The sequence below is a fragment of the Centrocercus urophasianus genome, unplaced genomic scaffold (assembly GCF_019232065.1).
Source record: "Centrocercus urophasianus isolate 14NV4802_14NV808 unplaced genomic scaffold, USGS_Curo_1.0 seq_13, whole genome shotgun sequence".
Classification (NCBI taxonomy): domain Eukaryota; kingdom Metazoa; phylum Chordata; class Aves; order Galliformes; family Phasianidae; genus Centrocercus; species Centrocercus urophasianus.
The window spans coordinates 22282741-22300552 of record NW_024884475.1 but is presented as its reverse complement, the minus strand read 5'-3'; the positions used below and the strand labels follow the sequence as shown (position 1 = coordinate 22300552).

Genomic DNA, 17812 nt, shown 5'->3' with positions numbered 1-17812 from the left:
ATCTACCACAGTAAGCAAGTAGTATTGCTGGGAACTGGTCAAATGGATAGATCTCTTCAAAAATAGCTCATTTTGAGAAACTATTAAAAAAAAACCAACAACCCTAAATCATAGATAGTTACAGAGTAAGTGACATAGGAGTTCAATAGCACAATAATATCAAAGATAATTAAACGAGATAATCAGGAATGAGAAACCAAGATAACATAACCGTTGCAGATGTTTGATAGAAATGAATGGGGAGAGGTCACTGAATTAATACTTAATAAATCAAGTAATACTTCTCTTTCCTCCAAGTATGTTAATTAATCAAAATCTCCCTAGAAATTGTATCCCTGAACAATTACCTCATTTGAGGTACATTCCTGTTCCCTGCAGCCATGCTTTGCTATTATAATTTCTTATGAAATTTGTTATTCCAAATTGAAGTGGGACTTTTTTCCCTTTCTGCAATATTTTTGTCTTTCTAATTTAGCAACAGTTTTAGAATTTTTCAGTTCTAAAATGTTTGTAATGGAGTTCTTCCCCATCAGTTTTCACTGCTTATGTCCAGGGCTTTTGATCAGTTTTAGTGGCAAAGACTTGATGAAAACAGTGTGATTTAAATAAGCTGCCTGTATAAATAAGAAGATGTACCTGTGTCAGGTCAATGTCATTCCTTTTACTTTTAAATGCTCTACAAAGTGACAGGTTGTTACCTTCTATTCTACATGAATATAAGAAGTGCTACTAAGATGACTTACCCATAATATTCAAAGCCCCATAAAATGCAAAATGGCTGAGTGAGGAATCTGCGTAAAGGTATTCAGAAACCTTTTAACCACTTTAGCTGCTTTAAAAAGCTATGGATTTTATTGTCTTCATGGCAGTGCACCACCTAGTTCTGGATGAATTTGATGTTGAGAACTATAAATATGATAAAATCACATGAAAATTGATGAAACATAGGTAAGAATACTAAAACATCACTGTGTTAGAAGTTTGCCTCCATCTTTGAGAAGCTCTCTCAAATAAGAAAATGCTGACAAAATATTTTCCAAAGATCTTTTAAGTTCTGTGTTTTTAACCCATGCTTCAGTTCACTTTAATTGAAAATATGCTGTATCTTCACTACTTCCTCCTATGCAATTTTTAGCCAAGAAGCAAGAAAAACTACAAAAAATGGGTCATGGTTGTCAACAGAACAATGTTTCAGCCTCTCTTCAAAAGATTTTTTTTTTAATGCAAATATTTAAAACAAATGATGATGAACTCCTCCAGTTTCTGAGATATGTTGGGGTTTTTGGTTGGTTTTTTTGTTTGTTTGTGTATGGAAACTGCTGAGTCATGGCCTGAACCTCTGATTGATCACTTGAGGCGAGCCATGAGTCAGCCAGAGGCAATTCACCTGTGCTGCCAGAAGGGTGGAGCCAGAATCCACCCCTCCTAGACCTATTTAAGAGCTGGCTACCACTGGGGAAGGATCTGTTCTGGAGATTGCCTTTGCTGGTGTTTTGTGAGTGAGCCCAGGATAGGGGTAAGCTTTCTATTTATTCTCTTTTGTTATCATAGTCTGCTTTGCCTAACTCTCTTGTTTATTTTGTGATTGTAACATCCTAAAATTCTTTGATTATACAGTTTGTTTTTTGTTTTTTCTGAATCCTGTTAGGATTGTAACTGCATTTTAACCTTGTTGGTATCTATGTATCATAATTGTTATACCTCTTTTTGCTCACAGAAGAATGATTGGGCTACTGTGTGTGTTTTTGGCACATGGCTTCAATCACAGGAACTCTTCTTTAGAGCCTGTCGTTGTGCAGCCTTACCGTAATCATCTCACTGGCTGCATGCATTTAGGAATTTGCTAGTACAGGGCTAAGGAGTACATCAGCAGTGAACATTCAGGCAGGGAGCACAGGGTAAGTACCTGTGTTACTCTTTTAACCAAAAGATCAGGCAATGTATCCTCATAAAGCAGGAAGAAGACTGTTTGTGTTAACAAATGCCAATGGACATGTAGAAAAAGAGCAGTGTCTTCATCTCACTGAAGACAGGTAACTTTGTGACTGGTAATCGCAGCTGATCCTTCTCCTCACACCCTTTCATATAAACAGGCCAAATAAAAGCAGATGTAGATATTATGAAAGCACTGTTACTTTATGCACTTTTTTTTTTTTTTTTAAAAAAAAAAAAAAAAAAAAAAAGCATCCCATCATGATTTAATGTATGTTTTTTATCCCCAGTTAAATGCAGAGCTATGTGGGTATGGAAGCAGAAAACACCTTGCTGCTCTCCCCTCCTGGTGTGGAAAACAACAGGAGTGATCACGGCAACACAGCAGAGCAGGAGTAAACAAGATCTTACATGAAGGTCAGGGTGTTGAAAGCTCTGTACTGTGTTTCATCATCAGTTGGCCCCTGTGCTGTTTGTGGGATAGATCTGATGCAATGATTTTTTTGCAGTTCTAAGTTGCAATGGCTTCTAATCAGAAGTTTAGAGAAGGTTTGTATCTAGCTAAGAAAATAAACTATCTGACCAGGAAAAGCTATCTTTGCTAGTAAGAAGGAGATGAGGGAGAGCTAAAATATACACTCTGCTGTACAATATTGGCCACTGAAAATCTGTATAAAAAAGGTACTTTGAGGCTTCCAAAGTTACCAGTTTTATTAATCCAGCATTCTGAGGGACCACCTATTTTATTTCTGCAGCACTAACAATGGGCAAAAATGAATCTGATGGCTGAAGTGGTGCTGGTTGAGTAGGGATGGGTGGGTGCTGGCAGCAGCAGGAGCCCCCAGCTGGTGTGACAGCCCCTATCCCCATGTGATTAGAGCACCTGCCTGCTGGTAAGTGGTGCTGGTGTTTTTTCACCTAATGTTTTCCAAGTATTGATTTGTGTTCAGTTCACTGCTCATGATTTCTGCAGGATCTCCATTAGCAGTTCTGTTTATTAAATATTTGCACTGAGGAAAATTATCTTCTTTTATTCGCAGCCTGTACTCAAGGCACTATAGACAGATGTCTTACTTTAAATTCAGGGCATGGAAACAATGCTTCTTTGTTTTATGAGCAAGAAAGCCCCATAATTTTCAGATGACATGTTCATAACTTACTTCTATTTTTGAAATGTCTTTTTTCAAAATAAAATAAACTCAGTATCCCTTTGAAACCCATTAGGAAGTTTCTTTATACACTGAGAAGTTACTTTAAACATCCTAAATTCAGTGTGGTTCTTATAAAAGGTGTCTGTGGTACTGAAGAACTAAGAGTCTGCTGAGCCACGGCTGAAGGAAAATGGGGACACCACTGTCAGCAGCCCTAGCAAACTTTAAAGTAGAATTCAATTATGTGTGGCTGATTCGCCCACTCTGTTTTCCTCCAATCTATTCTCCTACATTTGATTAACTTTTTTTTTTTGGTTGCACATCTCTGTCCAGGAGAAACATTTAGCTCTTATTTGAAATCAGTGTAACACAGATATGTAGAGCATTGGACAACTAACAAAGAGTTTTGCTAAACAGCAATGACATGGAGCAACAGCTGAAGAAATTTATTTGCTTGAAACTAGAATTTGACAGCAAAATGTGTTTTTGCTGGGAAAAATATGCTCATCAGTAACTAGAAAAATAATCCATACCCCTATGATTTGTAGTGGAAAATGCTGCTGTAGTATATCAGCACAGATAGTGCTTAAATGCTCACATTTTTTTCTTTTCTTGTATTGATCAGATCTCTCAGACTACGTTTCTCATGAGACATCATACAGCACTCCAGCCAAGGATGGAGTCCACGCTTAATCCTTGCAGTATGGCAGGACAGTGCAGCACCATGTCATAATGGATAGGTCTAGTTTAAAACTGCAATTTTAAGTACTTTTTTAATTTGTTTTGGGAAAAGGATCGTGTGTGTATATGAATGCCAGGTCTACTGGCTATTGAAAACTGTACTCTTTACTCAGGATGCATAGATTTGATTATGCAATCTTGCTGGAACAGTTTTCTAATCAATGTCAGTATTATTCACTTAATGAGTGTTAAAAAAGAAAGGAAGAAAGAAAACTGGTGTTTCTAAACAGCTCTATCAGCTACTAAGAGGAACAACCACCTTTTTATTTAAAAGAATGGTTGTTTGGGGATATAATGATTATTTGTAGAGCACTGGGATATAGGAGGGAGGATTTTTTTAAACTGAGTGCATAAAATCATGCTGTGTTCCTTGATATCACCTCACAGACTGGTTTATTTCCAGTGTCACCTTCACTGTTTTGTAATCTGTATGCATAGTGAATAAACTCTACACCTAAGGACTTGGACTTGATGATCCTTAGGGGACCTTTCCAACTCAGGATATTCTGTCATCTTGATTCTACTTTCTTTGAAGTGCATCCATGACATTTACCTGCAAGGCAAAGCTTGCTCTTCTCCACAGTAAACTGATGGAGGGACACCTTAAAATCCCTGGAGTCCAGGCACCTTCAAAATGTGGGGAGTATATGGTCACTGCCTGCTTTCACTTATTAGTGACCAGACTTGAGCTTCACCAGCTTATGGCTCAGGTAAGCATGTAGCTGCAATTAGCAGCTTGGTGCCATGGTGGGCTTATTCCAAATCTCCTACATCTGAAGGCTTCCACCAACTGAAAATCAGCCCTGGACTACAGAATGACTAGCTATAGGCACTTCCTAGGACGTGTGAAAATCAGAGATGTTTCACCCTCTATAATCAAATATCTGCTAGATCTGGAACTTTATTTCAGGTCTCCTACAACTTGATTATCTTCGCCCTTTAGGCTGTTTGGGAGCACAGTGAGATGTTTTTGATTCTGATTCTTTTGAAGAAATATATGTAAAATATCTTTTATCCTAATTAAAAACTTATTTGTTTTTTAATTTCTTGTGCTTCATTGGATAATCACTTCTTTCCTAGGTTTTGTCAAGTCTTACTGAGCTAATTTCCACTGGGACTAATCAAAGCATAGCCTGAGCATTTGATGGTTTGGACCTCTGTCAGAAATACATGACTATTTTGATATTGCCAAAAAATATGTTGCTAAAGAGAATTGTTTCCTTTATTTATATTCATTTATGCTTGGGTGAGTGTCTTTTTTTGTGGCATAAATCATACGTGAAGTTGTTTTTTTTTTAATGCAAGCAGTGACAAAATATCCTCCGGCAACTTGTTTTCCAAAATAATCAGCTCAGGCATCTCCCACCTGGAAAAATACTGCTGCACTGCTGTGGCTGGAAACAGTGTGAATGGTGGAATATGACTGATGTGAGCCAGTCTACCAGAAAATGTTTTTGTTTCAGACATTATACCTGCTCTCAAATCTAATCCCAGTTTCAGTGGTTTAGTTATGCAAGGGCAAACATCAAACATCTGCTCTGTCCACTCTCCTTTACAGCCAACACCATTAATTTTCCAAATAAGTCAGCACATCTCTATTTATTCTTTAATTCATTGGTAATACTGTGTTCTAATTGAGATTGTAAAATGGAACTTGCAGATTTGATTGCTTAGAGTTCAGAGCTCTTCTGTGATCAGAGCTATCAGTCTTGTAAATGGTATAAGCAAATGCAGAAAAAAAAAAAAAAAAAAAAATTCACAGTGCTGCAAAATGACTTCTCTCTGTGCTTGCTTCCCATTTAGGCTATAGCACAGGCAAGAGCAAAATCCATTTGGAAGAAGAAAAAACAAAGTCAAGGTGAAAACAAAATCTTTCCAACGTCATTCCTGTAGTGGTAAGTCATCCTGCTGAGAGCAACAGTTTAGATCCTGCCACAATAAATCTCATAACCTCCATCCTGAAAACAAGCTAGAATGGATTTCTAGAGTGAGAAATACATAGACATAATTTGGGGAAAACATTATGGAAATAAGTATTCAGAAAGAGGCAAGCAGTATGAAGTGTTACCCTTCATTAGCTCTTATGTTGATATAAGCACTTGTTTCAGAGTCCCTCTCCCTCTTGAGGACTACAGGTAATGGACGAGTGGTTTTGTCTTCATTCAAACTATCATTACTGTAGTATCAATTGAAACATTAAGAAAATAAGGGACAAAAAATTTAATTCCTCTGTAACAACAGTTTTGACCCTTGATCAAGGTTCTTTAAGAGTATAACCAGGCCTCGCAATGTAATTATGTTTTGAAACTTGTGTACCTAAACACCTTTACACCAGTCTCAGAAAAATGGAGACACTGAAAACATAACATTCAGTTTGTTAAGGACAAGAACTCTTTCCTCTTAAATAAAGTTATTTTATTCTTCTTGCCTCTGATGTCTCTATTTTCTATATTCCATTCTTTCTGTGCTCTTTGGTCTTGAGTCCACCCAGTCCTCTTCGTTTTCATTGCAATTTTTCCTTTCTCTTTATGTAGCATTTTCTCTATGAGATGTTTTGCATACATTTTTCTTCTTCTCAAGTCACCAGAACCTATTGAGGGTCAACAAAAAGGATTCCTTCTGATTTTTACTGCTTTGTGAAGTACGTTCAACATCATTGAGCAAAGAAGCATCATGTGAGACTCAGGACAGAGCTGTAATGCTGCATTCAAGGGCACAGCCTGTATGAAGCACATTATAGAGAGTTTTATTGTAGCACATTGATTACGTGTACTTAAATGTCTACACTCCACCTTCTAAGTTTAAATTCACAGGACTGTAAAATGGTTTAATTTTATAAAAATCCATATTCTTTTTGATTATCATACTAAATTTTTCTGCATGGACTAGCACAATCTTCTGATGCAGAGTGCATCTGACTATTAAAATGCAACTTACAAATGAACACGAGTGTGAAATACCTTTATTTGCCACGAAGCAGAAGTGAGGTCATGCCTTGCAAGTATATTCATACTTCCTTCTCATATTTCCTTGAGGTCTCAATGGATTCCTGTTTAAGGGCGACCCATATACCTGACCACTGTGGGAAAGAGTCCTTCTGCACACAAGTAACTACTTGAGGAAGGAAATGTAGGAACAGGTGCAAGAAGTAGTGAATATCAGCTGAATCCATACTGACTTTTACCAGATGTATTCACTGAACTGTGCACTCATTAATAAGTGATACGAAAATGATACTGTGCTTTAAGTGACAGCCTTTGCTGCTGATGTACCTGCCAAGGTGTTGGTGGCAGAGTGGCTTAACAGGGAAGCCGTTGTGAAAAGAGAACAGGGCTACCCCATGCTGGATACAGCAGAAAGTGTCAGTATTTTAAATAATTGCAAAAATATGAAACTTATTTTCCAGAAGTCAAAACTGTTTCACCACCATGGTAACTGGTAATTGATTTCCCTGTCTTTTTTGCTTATGTTTTTTTCCCTGCTTTCTCCCCCTACCGCATTCCATCCTGCTGAGTTAACAAGCAGCTGGGTAGGAACTTGACATCTAACCAAAGCCAATCCATTGCAAAGATTGACTCAGGTTAGTCAAAGTTAAAGCTTGGTATTGAATGACTTAATGATAAAATTAGAAGATGAAATTCAGCATTAGTACTGTTAATTAATGATCGTGGCAAAAAGAAGAAAAAGCACTTGCAATGCTGTTGGAACTGTTCTCTGCAGTTGCAGTGTTCAGTGTAAGAGCCAAAGGAATAACTAAGAAGTTAAATGTGATTTTTTTTTCAGTTTTTTTCCAATAATTCACAATTAATTCTTTTGCAAAGACAGTTCTGTCACGTCAACCATTTGACTCTACCAAATTATGACAATATTCTGGAGTACAAATACACTTTACAGAGTGGAAGTTCCAGAAGAAACTTTTAAATTGGAAAAAGGACAATATTCACTGGGCTCTCCCATATGCGGATATTCTGTCCTATGAGGCCTCTTTTCTATCTGGGCCAAGCTTGACATAGAAATCATCTCTCCTGAAATGATATGTTTCTTATGATTCACAGTGCAAAGTTTGGTTGGAGCAAAACCACACTGCATAATGCGGAATAAAGTGCTTCAGGGAGCATGGCTGATAAGGTAGAAAGGAACCCAGACTACTACTGGATTGGCAATGAACTAGGGAAAATTGCCTATGAATATTTTCTTAAACCAATTTGAGTTTAAATATTTTATTTCATTTCACTGAAAAGATTTATTTTGCTCCATACTGGATCAGACCTACCACATGTTTCCTTGTTAAATCTGTGTTTTAATTACATTTTAAATTAATTACTAAATATTTTGAAATACCAAAATCAAGATTTCCCTGAGAGGGAAAGAACTGAAATCTCAGTAGAAAACATCTGACCAGTTTTTATGTTTCGGTGTATAACTTTGTACAGTTTAGTATTCTGAGAATTTAAAGACTAAGCTAAATTATCTGTTTCTGCTTGAAGGCTAAAGTTTGCTATCTTCAGCTGCAAATCATCTCCATACTGCAAACTATCTCTATACTGAAAATCTTGCCCCTTTCCCTCATACACACTGATTTATCTGTGGTATTACTGTCCTACCCATTCTGCAAAAATGGTTTAGGTCAGATATATACACAGGAAGCAGTCATCTGAACTGGGAAGGGAATATGTCCACCTGGAAGCAGTTAAAAGAGGACAGTATGATATATTGAGGTACTTAATGAGATGAGATGGATTCATTCATCTGACTGCATAAAACTTCACTAAGTGCTGTGTTCCTTTTTGAAGACCAAACATAAACTCCTAATTCACTCTGGTATACTTGAATGTACACTTATGGTCCGAATTCTAGACTACTAGTTACAGGCATCGAAATATAACCCTCCAGATCTAGACATTCATTTAGTTAAGAGATTGTTTTTCTTCTCAAAGTTATAATTCATTGCTTGTTTTACTTATTATTCTCACTTGAGAATTTAAGTCTTCCAAAATAAAAGAATACAAAAATTTCCAAAATCCTACAGTGAAGGAAGTTCAGTAAAGCAGTATTGGTCTTTGAGAGACAGTTGTCAAGGCTAAGCTTAGTGAGTTAGTTCAATGTCAGACTGCAGTTTAGGAAACAAAGACAGTAGAAGTAAATGATAGCTGTGAATGTATCAGCTTCTTACAGTGTTAGTAAGTGTTTTCAAGAATTAAACACTATCTATATCCAAAGCAGACTACAAAATGCAAAGAAACAGAGTTACTGTATCCTAATAATCATAGAATCACAAAATGGCTTAGGTTGGAAGAGCCCTTAAAGCCCATCCAATTTCTACTCCCTGCCATGGGCAGGCTGCTACCCACTAGATGAGGCTGCACAGGACTCCATCCAGCCTGGCCTTGAGTGCTCTCAGGGATGGGTCAGCTACAACTTCTCTGAGCAGCCTTTGCCACTGCCTCACCACCCTCTGAGTAAATCATCTTCTAATGTCCAGTATAAATCTTCCCTTTTTTTAGTTTAAAACTATTACCCTTTGTACTACCTCTGTCTTCCCCTGTAAAATGTCTTTCTCTCTCCTGTTTATAAGCTCCCTTTAATCACTTGAAGGCTGCAGTGAGGTCTTTTGGAGCCTTCTCCTCTCCAAGCTAAACAAGACCAACTCCATCAGCTTTTTTTCATAGGAGAGGTGCTCCAGCCCTGTGATCATCTTCACAGTTCCTCCTCTGGACCCACTCAAACAACTCTGCATGCTTCTCCAGATCTGGACACACTATATCAGTTCCAGTACAATGTCCAAGTAAGACCAAAAATATATGGAGAGACTTCTGTGAATAAGACTCTTGATTCTGAGTCCAGTACTGTCATCAGTAGCCTTAGACTTGGTAGGAGAAACCTGCGTTTCAAAGGACAGGACAGGACATGTCAAGAGTGCAGCCATGGTCCAAGCAGCACACCATGAATAGAAACATTGCAAGGACTGGAGAGAAACTACCATGTTCCAGATAGAAGATACATGTGCCCTTGGCCACATCAGGGACATAAAAACAAGATCTAAGAAAGGTATCAGAGATTAAAGCCCTGCTTGGGAATTCTATCTTTAATAGTAAATATGCATTCCCTCTCAAAACACATTTGAGCATAGCCATGAAGTTTTGGTGGTGAACATAGAGATAGGGCAATATTCATACATTACACATAATTTTTCCTCAGGTGTTTCAAAAACACTCAAAGTGGTTTCCCAGTTCAGCCCTTGGAAGTCATGTCTGACAGAGGAACTGGGTAACACACAGAGAGCTTCCTTTGTTTTCCTCTAGTTTGAATATTTGGTTTAAAATGCATCCTTCCAGTGCAGGGCAAGGAATATTGCCAGGTGGATTTCAAATGTGCCTGTTAAAAATACAAATTAAAGCGGGATTAAAAAAAAATCACCTTCCACCAATAATGAAGCCATCAAGAAAAGTAACACTAACAAACAGAAATAGGGTCCCATTATGTAAGTGAGTTGCAGACCATCTTAATAGATGGAAATTTGCCTGTCTCAGTCTACGTAATTAAAATGTACTGTATATAATTAAAATTAATGTAATTAAAACAGTCTCAGCACCAAGTTTAATTATGTCACTCAAATGTTGCTTCTAGACACACCAAAATCAGCGTGTCAGTAATAAGATAAATCTCTATATTCCTTTAGATTAATAAACAGATGGGTCTAAAAAAGGAAAAAGAGCTAAAAAAAATATCAACACTGAAATAATTATTTTATTCAACAAATAGAATGGAGATTTTTCTCCTAAACTGTTATTCTTATGGGTAGCCTTACAGGGATATCTGTTTTAATGCATGTATAGAAATAACCAGTAGCTTAAATATCAGAGAAGCCAAACTCAACAGTTTAATCTTCTGATGTAATTCTGTACCACTTATAAAGAAGATAGAACACAATTCCAACAATTAATTGTGTGAGAAGGAAAGCTCACAAGGCTTTTCCATTCACAGGTGAACCTCAGTACCATCAGCTTTACACCACAGCTTATCTCAGCACCCACCCATGTCACTGATGTACGTGTTTGGTCTGTAGGCTGGGCAAAAGTCCATGTACCCTATGGTTGTGGTTGAACAAGTGTTGATGGAGAGAAAAATGAACACCTGAGACCTGTCCAGTTCTGGTCATATTGGTCACCAGATCAAAGGATGCCAGCTGATACTGCAGCTGCATAAGCATCTTGCAGTTGGGAAAAAAGGCTGAGAAAAGAGTTGAGGTGGCAAAGAGAAAGTTCATGTTTGTAGAGAAGTTTTCCAAGAGGGAAAAAAGTTCTGCAATCTGTTGTTTTACAACATAAGCTGTGGGCTAATAAGGTATATAAAGTTATGTTGACAACTGCAGATGTTTCATGCTTACCATTTCAATTAAATATTCCTGAAGTGGTTATTATATACCAGCATTGTAAATGAGTTTTTTTGATGTTGTCTAAAAAGTTTCTGAGATTGGAATATGATGCTGTAAGAATAACAAAGTTTTTGCACAAATAATGCTGATTCTGAAGGTCACAATACATGTCCTGATCCTGAAATCTTCTCTCAAACAGGATTCATTTTAGGTAACTAAGCTCTCAGCAACCACAGTAGTCTGTATGCTGTTAGCCCTCTCAAACACCACTGGTTTCCCTAGGTCTGTCGTGGTTTTATGATTTTTGGTTATGGGTATTACACATCATAACATCATGTAATGCACTGGGGGTTTGACTGTTGATGGTCAAGTTCCAGGTGCCTGTCCAGAGGAGAAGAACTACATTCCCCAGGGGGCTTTGCGATCAGTGAGGAGATATAACTCCTGATAAGGTCACCTGATGTTCTCTTCTTTGCCTGCGCTTCTTCATCTGCACTTCTCCACCTGCTTTTCTTCATTAGCTCAGCTGGACTGCACATCTCACCTCAGCACTGAGGTGAGGCCTATCCACTTTTCAGACACACTCTCTCTCTCATTATATTTTGATTTATTAACTTCCATTATCTTGCATTATCTTGCATTCTGATGCTATATTTAGTAAATTTGTTTCACCTCAGATCATTGCCACTGTTTTCAATTATTTTGAGGTCCCCTGTTTCCAGAGGCGTGGATCCACAGATCCCTCTGCCCCACTAGTCACCGAACCGGGACAAACCAGCCCACAAACCTTTGACAAGGTCCCATACTTAAAATACAGTGGTAATCCTTAGCGTTTCTACAGTGCCTCTTAAGGTATTTTGTTGGCAAGTGTATGGCGATGATATTGCTTTCCATCCATCTTTGAGGCTGCAGTGTAATACCTTCTATCTACAAGATAACTGGAAATGGATTAATGGGATAAAGTTGAACCTTATCAACACTAAAACAGTATTTCAGCTTAGATTTTCTGACCTCTTGTCATGATAAGATGAATGTATTCTTGAGTGTGAAATGAAACAATTTCACAGGAGAGTTTTTCATTTCACAGCTATTTTGCCTCATTTTTTATATCTGGAAATTAAATCATTAATATAGCCTAGTAGGGGCTCTATTAACAATATATTTAGTAGAGGCTAAAAGATTTAAGTTTCACAGAATTATTTGTATGTGGAATGTCTGGTCTTCTTTTAGCTCTTATCATTTATACATTTCCTTGTATTATCTGAGGGGAGGGGAGAGAGGTAGTAGGGACAAAAAAAGTAAAGAAACAACAGGCTTCAAGATACTTATATAAGTTAAATGTTTTTGAATGGCAAAACCTGATGAATTTGACTTCACAATCTGAAAGAATGGAGTCAGGCAGTCTCAGATGCATTATCAGTTGTTTTAGGGAGCTTAAAGAGGGTAAGCGAGATACCTGATGATACAGACTTATCTCTAAACAGAATTGTGGGGTGGGAGCTGAGAAGCCATCAACCATTGTAATGTCCAGGCAGCTGAAAGAGCCCTGAAGTGAAAAATAGAGGAGGAAAAGTGCATATTGGTCTAACAGAGATAAAACCTCTTAAATCAGTTTTTTCCAGTAAGCTGGTGAGGTTAACTACTTCTCAATAGTTAATTTCCTCTCTTTTCCAAATAGAGTAAGATTTTGAGATTTTTTTACTTGACATTATTATAAATAGGATATGGAAGTAAGATACAGATAAAACTATTACAAAATAACTTGCAAATGGCAAAAATGCTTGTAAAAATCTTAGATGATAGAGAATATCACTGGTTCATGATCAGAACAATACAGAATGAGTGGTTTTGAAGAGTTCTTCCCTTGGTCTAGTATTAATTAATATACTTATTAGAGATCTAAATGGTAGAAGAGAGATTATTTTCACTGAACCAGCAGGTGATATCACCCTATACACTGCTACTACATTAGATAGCAGCATTAGAATGCAATACAATCTTGACAAATAGGCAAACCAGACTGGAAAAGGAATAATAATATAGTTCAGCAGGGAGGAGCACGCATATATAGCCAAGAATAATCAATTACATGACATGGGATCAGGAATGATTGCCTATACAGCAGTTCTGCGGAAAAGGTATGCACTTTGTAATGGATTACAAGGGGAACATGAGCCAAACAAAGGTCTATACAAGAACAGGAGCACGTAAGTACATCCTGCCTAATGCATGATTTATTTTTCATGCTTTTTGTGTGTGTTTATGAACTGCATTTTAACATCTATGAATGCATATGAAAAAAAAAATTGCCCCTTTCTAATCACAACAAATAGCACACGAATGTAAAAGGCACAGATTATTTTCTGGCTTATGTGGCATCAATGAATTTGTTCATAAAATCTCCTTACAAAAAATTTATTATAGATAGTATGCTGAAAATTAGAAAATATTCCCCTGTTGAATTCCAAATCTGATTAAATTTGCATAGCTGTATATTTTAAAAATTAATTTTCCTGATACATTTTAAATAGAATTCATTATGACGCTAAGAAATAGAAAACAATTATTGACATTGTCCCCTCCCAGCCATTTTAAGCAGCAACTTCTCAAAGTATTATTGCACTTTAATTAGAAATATGAACGATAGGGATTAATTAAAAATGTGTAGAGTGCAGATTCGTTCAAAAGAGCCATGCATAACACTAATTAGAATTTTTGTTATTAGTTCTTGGTAATAGGAAATATGTGAAAATAAATGTATTTTCCTATTAATAGAGATTGACTGAAAAGCATACGAACATCTCCTCTCATTTTCATCTACCCTTTGTGTAAGAAACAAAAAGAGAGATAAATACCTACTTTCTTCTATGAAAATGAAAAACAATGTCTTTATTATATAATGTATTAATCAAAGTAAAAGTAATTTTACTTCTTAAAAGTAGTTACTGAGCTAAGAGTTTCAAATGCTAAACCCAAATGCCCCTAAAGGACAGGTGGTTTATGGACATTCAGTTCTCTTCAGCAAAACACTGTCACTAATAGAGGCTGAAATATGTTGATGTTAAGCAAAATATATCTCTTCCACAATCCTGATTGTTTATCATCATAATCTACAGATACGAATTATATGAACTACACAGAACAGAAGGCCAGGGAGTGAACCCAGAGGAGCATCAGACAATTATCATTATGTTTGATGTGTATTTATTTAATTGATGTGGTAAAGACAATACTTTGGAGCAATAAATCACACCCTAAGTTGTTATTTATGAATATCTGTGAACAGAAGGAACTAAAGTGGGAAAACAGCTCACAAAATACAAACCAATCTGCTGGCAAGATGCAGTCATTAAAACAACCTCAGAAATTCTGCTTTTGCTTGAGGTGTATCCATTATAATACAGTAATAATGGCTCAAAGTATTTGCTCACAGTGTGGCTTTTTTTTTTTTTCAGATTAAATTATGCTCATACCTGTTGAGAATGAAAGGAAAAGAAATAAAGCACAAAAATATCCTCTTTTTACCCAGAAATACTTAAATTCTCAGAGTTACCCTGCGTGTCAAGTCAATACAGTCATCTTCTCTTATAGAATGAGGGGTAAGATTTTGTCTCCTTCCATCCAAAGGACAGGCCTGACCATACTAGACAGACAACAAGCATATCAGAAGCACTGGAGTAAAAAACTCATTCTTTGAAGTGGTCATAGAAATGACCACTCCTCTTCAGAGTTAGGCACAGAGACTCCAGGTGCACTGGTACCTTCACATGAACAAATATGATCAGAACAAGAATCTCTGAGCTCAGGTCTCAGCAATATCCTGGTTTATGGGCATCTCCCAGCGTAGGTTTTTATATTACCATCTGTGCTTGAACCTGCAGAACTTGCAACAGTATAGTTTAAACCTCATGCCAAAGAGAAGATGAACACATCTGCTATAATAATCTATGTGTGAAAGAGACTTCAAATAAAACTTAGCTAACAACCTGACCCTGCTGTCTCAAGTTATCCAGCTCACAAATCAGGGACTTACAAATGCAAACTGATGATACAACAAACCCAACTGTATGCCTGTACCCAGGAAGACAAATTTCACAGCACTTCCCATCAAGAAGTGGAAAGAGCAACATCATCTTTTTTAAGAAGTAGAATCAGAAAATCATGACAGTCTATGTTGGAAGGGAGCCAAATCATCTGATCTAACCATTCATAGAAAAGAATGCAAGACAAGGTTATCTAAGTTGTTTGTTTGCATTGTGATAACCTAAATTGGTGGGGACTTTCAGAAGATTTCTCCCCTTCTTTCAGAAGGTAAAAATAAGCTACTCATTTCTGGTTGTAGGTGTAAATCAGGCAGGCTTTGCTAGTTGACTACATTCTGGCACAGTTTCTGGGAACTCAGTGTCTGGAAGAAGAAGCAACAGAGTAGCATTCTCCTCTTCCCTACACACTGGGAATGCTGAGGTTGGGGTACAGAGGTAGCTGTATTCAGGTTCATATTCTGCAGCTGCAGAATATGTTTTGGTGTTCTAAAGGAAGACCATGACTTCTTCCCACAATTTATAAAAATTCTGAGCCATTCATCTCCACCTCCATCCAACATGCATTTCTTAGCAGAAAACAAAGGAGAGCAAATCCTTTCCCACATAGCTACTTAGCTATATCTGTATGAAACCTACTTATTTATTATCTTTGTGAATTCCCTGTAAATATCTGTTGCAATTTTTAAAGTCCCTTGGTTTTATTTTCTCTAGAAGCTTATTTATGTGAATAGTTATGAGCATTTTGCTCAAAAGAAGTGGGAATCTGAAGGGCTTGATTATCACCCTGAAAGTTAAATAGGCAGTCGAAGCACTACAGACCAGTCACTATGTATCAAGCATAAGCTCTTTCATAAACTAATTTGACTTTCAGTCCTACAAGGCTTCTTGAAAGTTTTCTCTGGAATTTTACTTTTTATGATTTCATGACTCCATATCTGCAGGTCAGTGTACCATTGCATACATAAAAAAAAGGTTAGAAAATATCTAAGGGGATTCCCTTTGAAACTCTGCCATTATTACAGCAGGTTTTCCAAGGACATTATTTTGTAGGTAAATGTGTATGTTAGTTAGTAAAGGCTATGTTCCAATAATACTTTCCAATTCATTAACTTCCTTTTCATAGAGTCAAGATAATTACTTTCTAGTTGTGTCACTAGAGTGGCGCCTAAGGTAGAAAGGAGGGCAGAGTCACCCTTTAATCACTGAGGTTAATTTTGCTGTCCTGAGAATAAAGACCACATGCCCATTTAATCAAAATGTCCAGAGGAAAGAAGATAATGTAAAGGTTGAAGTAATATTTCTTCCACTGATTGAGTGGTTGAGGAAGCATTTATTAATATTGCTTTAACACGATATTTTCCTAATTCAAGAAAAATGCCATCAAAACTTTTTCTCATAAAATAAAACTCGTATTTGTTCTGTTTGTGAGAAGTGAAATACTTCTGAAATGTTTTTATCAATATAAACCCCATCGTAAAATATTGTATCTCATTCATTTAGAATGTGTAACAGCCATCCAGCAAAGTACTTTTTTTTTTTTTTTTTTTTTTTTTTTTTCTAGAGGAATGATAGGCCAAGAAACTTCCTGACTTCCTGTCTTTAAGTTACCAGAACCCTAATACAGCCACTTTTTTTCTCCAGCCACTTACTTGTTAAGACACAGATCTGTTTATACCACTAAAAAGACTTTAATGACAAAGCAATTGGTTGTTAGTTCTCTGAATGAAACACAGACACAAAGATTATATTGCAGTGGAGATGGAGTATGAAGGTCTTGGGTGAAATTTCATTTCTACAGAAATAACTACTGTTTTTGCTACTGATTTCACTGCAGTGCAGACTACATATCTCTTACTGATATTTCTACAAAGTGACCATCTTTCATTGCCTGAACTCTTAACACAGATATTGAGGAAAATAAGTGATACTTAGATAAACCATATATTTTACAAAGGACTTTAGCATCAGGGGACCTGAACATCAGTTAGGGCTTTCTTAAGGGCTAAACTGTGCTGTACTGGATGCTTCATCAAATGTGATCTTTAATAATCTAGAGGTAACTTCAACAATTTCCATGAACCTCATTCAGTCATGTGGGTTACATTTCTTAACACCAATCTGTCTCTGCTTAAGGTGTCTTTAAAGGGATATTATCTAACCTCTCTGGAACAATCCCCTCAGTGATTGTGTTTACATATTGCCCTCCAGATGACAGCAGAGGTCAATTCCCTATCAACTCATTAAAGGTGTATTTAATTTAGTCTCTTTCCTCTATACAACTAGCAAAGCCCTGATTAATCAGCTATATAGGAACAGTAAATACTCTGCTTCACTTAATTAAAAGTTAAATTCCTCTTGAGGGATCAATACAATAGTAAGCTGCTACATGCTTTTGTTAAAAAGGTGTTTCTTTGAGGACACACCTTGAGGTAGACTATTGGGAACTTAGTATGAATAAGAACAGAAATTTGTTCAGATATTCAATTAGAGTAATGTAATGTGTTCATTTTCTAGAAAGAGGTGGATATAGAAAAGCCAAGGGTGGTTGAAAGAACCCGGAGAATTACACT

The 17812-nt window shown here is 36.8% G+C and overlaps 1 long non-coding RNA gene across 10 annotated transcripts; it reads left to right on the top strand.

The window, feature by feature from the left end:
- The first annotated feature begins 1475 nt into the window (after nucleotides 1–1475).
- On the top strand, nucleotides 1476–15189 carry LOC122156771. Of its 10 annotated transcripts, none has more exons than XR_006167641.1 (7): nucleotides 1476–1516; nucleotides 2223–2349; nucleotides 3709–4534; nucleotides 4905–5070; nucleotides 5628–7404; nucleotides 9494–9609; nucleotides 11571–11663. It is a non-coding gene; the product is annotated as an uncharacterized LOC122156771 (long non-coding RNA). The 10 variants fall into 10 exon arrangements; XR_006167640.1 differs by having other exon boundaries at nucleotides 9494–9872; XR_006167639.1 differs by lacking the exon at nucleotides 11571–11663 and having other exon boundaries at nucleotides 5628–5719; nucleotides 6359–7404; nucleotides 9494–11244.
- Nucleotides 15190–17812: the final 2623 nt, after the last annotated feature.